Source organism: Pinus tabuliformis, chromosome 1_2 (assembly GCF_031772625.1).
Source record: "Pinus tabuliformis cultivar Carrire ecotype Pingquan chromosome 1_2, CPIR1, whole genome shotgun sequence".
Lineage (NCBI taxonomy): Eukaryota > Viridiplantae > Streptophyta > Pinopsida > Pinales > Pinaceae > Pinus > Pinus tabuliformis.
The window spans coordinates 717,466,285-717,472,107 of NC_142298.1; the positions used below are offsets into that span (position 1 = coordinate 717,466,285).

Genomic DNA, 5,823 nt, shown 5'->3' on the forward strand with positions numbered 1-5,823 from the left:
AAAAAAACCTATCAAAAATTATAAAACAGATTTCCTATATTCAGCGCAGTGATACTTAATACACCTCATCCAGTTGAAAAATATAGGAAAGACTGAAAAGAGTAAAATCAGTGACCCAGTTCATAATGCTCTTAGCATCTCCATGTACGAAAATTTGGTTATTCTATTTGGTCCATGAGATGCTTTAAAAGCTCATGCTCTTAGCTATTAGAGACCGATTTAATGGTTGTTCGAATCCATGTTGCCGTTTCTTTGTCAAATTTAAGTTCCCACGTCGGCCAGTAATGCAAGTCTTGCTTCAAAGAAAAAACATGGCGTTTTCCATCTAAATTCAATATCTTAACACGAACAAAGTCACCGTGTTCCAACTCTTTTATTACATTTACAAAGGTCTGCAAATCAGGCGTCGGTTTATCATTTACTTGAACAATCCAATCCTCAGTATGATCTGCATATCTATCAGCGGGGCATCCCAAATTATATCCCGACAGGTATACACCGTTACCTTCAGGAGGCCAAAATCCCAACGAGCGGACAGCTGAGTTTGTCTCCTGTACAGTATAGCCGCACCAACTTACGATGTGCGTGATTTGAAGCCCACTTCTTACATCTGTGCCCACAAGAACTTCAATCTCCTTACCCTGCCGGAAAATTGTAAGTCTTAGATCACCTTGCTCATCCTTGCTCTCTTCAACCAGCTGGCAAGCATTCTCAACATCCCGATAATTGGTAACCAGGTTCCCATCTATGGCCAACAGCATGTCACCAGCCTCCAGCGTACCTGCTGCTCGTGATCCGGCAAAACAACACTTGACTTGCAACACCTGCTGTCTCAGAGGATCTTTGTTTGCTAAATCACTAATCCATTTGTCACTTAACCCAAAGCTGCGCGCCTTTGAAAGTAAGGTTGTACAAAGTTCAACCTCTAAAATGCGGACAATGGGCATAGAGATTTTCATTCCGTTAACAAGCAAAGGTAAACCTGCAGATCCGTGAATAATCCTCTCTAAAATCTGGCTGACAGCATAAATTGGAATTCCACTCATAAACGGAATATTAGATCTCATGGGACTGTAGAAGCCAGCCCATAATGCCCGAAGCGTTCCCTGATCATCGACTAATACACCAGCAAAAAAATTCCCTAAATGTTCCTCTAATTCGATTACGTCCATGTTCATTGCTCTATAACGGGGAGTATCAGTTGCAGCAATATTCAATGAAACTTGCGGGCTTGTGACAATGCATTTTCTTGATACAAGTTCTAAGTTCTTTCTCAAACCAACAAGATGCACAACATCACCTTTAAGCAAAGCAGGTTCAGGAAGAAGAACAGCTGCATGTACAGCTGCAGCGCCGGATGGACCTAGTGCGACAGGATCATATGCCACTAATGCATAATTGTGTACAGGGTGCAAAAAAATAACCTGCCCAGGGATTTCCGCTTGGTATGCAGCAAATGATAACATGACATCTGCCACAGATGTGCGAACTGTATTCCTGTCAATCGCAACTATTCCTATGGTTTTAGAATGATAGACCACCACCCCGGTTTGAGGAAGAGGTTTACTCTGCATATAATCAAGCACAAATAACTGTGGTATATTGACTTCAACCATTACAAGGCTTGGTTTTATGACTTCCTCTAAAGATGGGGCTTGAATTTCCAGAGTTGTACCCGGCTCATCTTGATCATTCAGCCGTCTCCTCTTTATGTTGTCTCTGTCAATAATGATAGAGTTTGAAACAAAAGAATGCGAATGTTGCAGATCTCCACCACTGCTTACACTGCTGCCAATACTTTTCAATCCTGGACTGGTAATGAGTTTTGTTGAATCCACTTCCGTTCCGCCAACTTGTTCATCTGCTGAAAATGGGATTTGCAAGATTGCAGGCGTCCTTTTCCACAATCCACTCTCATCATTTCGAGTGTATAGTTGAGGTTCTCCGTACCAATCATGCCTGTCAATAGTTACAAGGACAACCATCGTTCGATGACGATCTCCATGTTTCACAAATTCTAGAGGAACCCGTGATCCTCGATGTAATTCTGACAAAATAGATATAAATTCTTCGACCCTTGTAGTTTCCTTCCCTGCAAATTTTTTAATGATAGCACGATAAGGAACACCTGCCCTTGACAACATGTACCCTGGTTGTGCAACATACACTAGACCACAGTTGAAGGAGAAATTCCTAGCCTGTTGGTAGGATAAAGGATGAATTACGGCCTCACTTACTTCCAAAAATTTGTTTGGAGTTATAGAATGCAAGTCCTGAACCTTCAAAGTAACCTTTAGAGGAACACCACCCCTCTCAAAATCTAAATCTATTGCCTTTCCAACATTATCATCCAGAATGGTCTCCAACTTCAAGAAATGAGTGACAATCTCATCATTCACACGGACAAGCAAATCCCCTGGTTCTAAATAACTATCAGCAGGGCCTCCTGGCACCACGGAATCTATAACCAGAATTCCCGTCTCTTCGGGAAAAGCCTTTCTCACTAATTCTTCAGTCTCGCCTTGAAGCCCTAACCGACGTGCCTCATCGAATCCTTTGTGAAGAAGAGTCATCTGGAGTGTCCCTCGAGGTATATGGACTGCATGCCATCGAGTGTCTGACTCATCCTTGCACCTCTGTAAAATTTGCAAAGCCCTTACCACTCGATCCAATGGAAGATAATATGCAGAAGAACCTTCTTGTCTACCACCCGCATTTAATCCAACTGCTTGTGCCTCGCAATTTATTACTGGCGACCCGCTTGAGCCTCCTTTTGTCCCTGAAGCTGCCTGCATATAAAATGTATTGAAGTCATTGTACTTAATCGGCGAGTAAACAGGGGCCGGTCGATCCAGTCGGGCTAGGGTTCCTGCAGAAACCGAAAGCTTGTCACCACTGTCATTACCCACCACCCGGATCTCCAATCCAGTAGCTGCAGCTTCTGGTGCAAGAGGGATTTCCTCAATTTCCATAAACCGAACTGCTGCGGGATCAAAACTGAAAAATCCAAAATCATGAACAGGGTCACGATACAGAGGATAAACTGGAATCTCCTCGTTATTGAGAAACGTAGCGTCGGCCACAACAGGTCCAGGACTGACGACATGGCGGTTCGTGAGCATGAGCCCGCGTTGCTTATCAACGATGAAACCGGTAGCTTTAAAGACACAGGCGCTCTCAGTATCGAAATCACGAGTGGCAGTGACTGTTAACACCACCACGGCCTTAAAAGCCTTGCTTAACGCCCTGCCCCATTTCTCTGCTGTTGCAACACTCTGCCTGTCTGCTCCAACAACTTCCATTGTCAAGAATTTTCCTGAGATTTCTCAAGTCCACGAAAGGCACTTCAATCCACAACAGAAAATTTCCGTGATGTGAACAAAGAATGCGTGAATGTCTCCGGGGTGACACCTAGTGTTATATATACAATTAACTTTGTGAATTACAATGAGAGTTGCGTCCGACGCCATTGGGCTTTTTCGATTGAATATTTAAGAGGAGGATAATGTTGGATAGAGCACTTTTTCGGAAAAAAAAAAGTTGAGTTCAAATTTAATATAAATTTTAGTCATAAATGATTTTAATTTCTTTTAAAATATTTATTTTTATTATGTAAAAGGGCCTTCTAGTTACAAAAAGGTAGATGTGTAGGTGTAATATATGTTTGTAAACCATTTTAAATGTCGGCTTAATTAAAAAATAATAAAAAGTTAAAAGTGTGGGCTCAATTAATAATAAAAAGTTAAAGGTAATAAACAAAAGAGTTAAAAGTAATAAATAAAAAGTTTAAATTAATGTAAACCTTAGTGTCCAAACCAGTGTAAAGGTTTAAATGTTACACTAATAAATTAAGTTTGTTATATTTTCATTTTGTTATTAATTTGTGAATAGGCTTTGTAACAATACCATGTGTCGATACCATGAGTTATTAATACCACATGTCCAAAAGCCATAACTTATTTCCCAATCAAGATATTTTATAACATTATTACAAGATTCTTAATCAATGATATTCACCACCACTTTACCATGGATAATATTTACTTGTAAATCGGATTTATTACAATACCATGGGCCAATACCATGGCTTGTCAAAACCACATGCACAAAAACATTATTTATTTTACAATCGAAATATTTTATAAGGATATGACAAGATTTCTAACCATGATATTCACCCGGCTTTGTCATTGATATTTTGAACTCGTGAATAGACTTTTTTACAATAGCATGGGCCAATACCATGGCTTATCAATACCACATGCCATAAAATCATAACTTATTAACAATATGACAAGATTCTTAACCACTAATTTTCACCCCCGCTTTACCATAGATATTATTAACATGAAAATAGACTTTGTTACAATAAGATAACTTGTCAATAGGACATGCCCAAAAACCATAACTTATTTCACAATCCAAATATTTTATAAATATTTTATTTTAATTTAATTTTATAACATTTTTTAATTAAATCTAAAAGTAAAAATGCTATAATTACCTTTAAGATATATCCAAACTATCTATCCTCACTACTAAAAATATTCTCATAGATATTAAATCAAGGTTTTAATAAAATTAAAAATGAGAATACTTTTATATATAATGAAGTGAAATTTATATAATATAAATAATATTATTGAAAACCAACATGGATCCATCTTAACTAAGGATCCAAGTGATGAAAGCAAGCAAAGTGACTAACAATAACAGAGGAAAGATAGTGCATGGTTCTTTTAAGTTTTTCACTATTGTCCTTTTTGACATGATTGATCCAAAATATAGGTTTAACATTTTATAGCCAAATCAATTTTTTAAATTTATATACTTTCTTAAAGACAACACATTGGGATCAAATTTAAGAGAGGGAAATGAGAGAGAGAGAGAGAGAGAGAGAGAGAGAGAGAGAGAGAAAGATGGTTAGATACTTTCTTAAAGACAACACAATGGGATCAAATTTAAGAGAGGGAAATGACAAAGAGAGAGAGAGAAAGATGGTAGGTGTCACGACCCCACGCTAGCAGTGACTTCCATCCACACGTGAGCACAGTGGTTTTAACAATATTTTACAAGTATATAATATTTTACATTGTTGTGCAACCCCTGCAAAATCTCTAAACAAGTGTTGCTTATCGTGGCCCAAACCTGTGTTCAACACGTGCCCATGTGCAGTTTATAGTGCCCCATACCCAACCGTGTCACCTATAGCGGCCTAGTGCCCAACAAAATTTAGCCTATAAAGGCCTTTACCCGTCTGCACTATGGAAACCTCAATCTCATTTAGCTCCTTTTCTGTTCAGTCCTACGGCTTGATTAAACAAGCTCCACGCTGCCCTTCATTCGACTTCCCTTGAATTTGGTTCCTGTAGTTTGTCCTTAGCTGGTCCTTGTTCTTTATAAACCTAGTTGAGTTTATTGGATGCCTTGGTCGAATGACTATCTCCTTTTACTTATACGCTTGCCTGTCATGTGGTTTTACCAAGGGTCATGTCCGTTAACAATATTTGGGTCTACCTACATGTCTGCACACCCCAACTAACCTATACACATGATTTTGAACACACCCTTTCATCTCCATGGCGTGGGCCAACCTTTGCCAGCATTCGGGTGGATGCCCTTGCTCATTAGCACTCACCCTCCCATCCGCACGCTCGTCGGTCACTCACATGCCCGCACGTCTATGTCGCCTCCCGTCTGCATTTCCGTCGCATGCTCAACCACACACCTGTCCACTACACATTACACCCATCGAGTTCGGGAGGCGACCACCACTATGATGTTCTAGCCTCTTCGTCACACGTTTGTCCAGTTAAAAATGCC

At 39.6% G+C, this 5,823-nt stretch overlaps 1 pseudogene; it reads right to left on the minus strand.

Moving 5' to 3' along the window:
• Positions 1–200: 200 nt before the first annotated feature.
• LOC149207755 (protease Do-like 7 pseudogene) lies at positions 201–3,302 on the minus strand (annotated as a pseudogene).
• Positions 3,303–5,823: the final 2,521 nt, after the last annotated feature.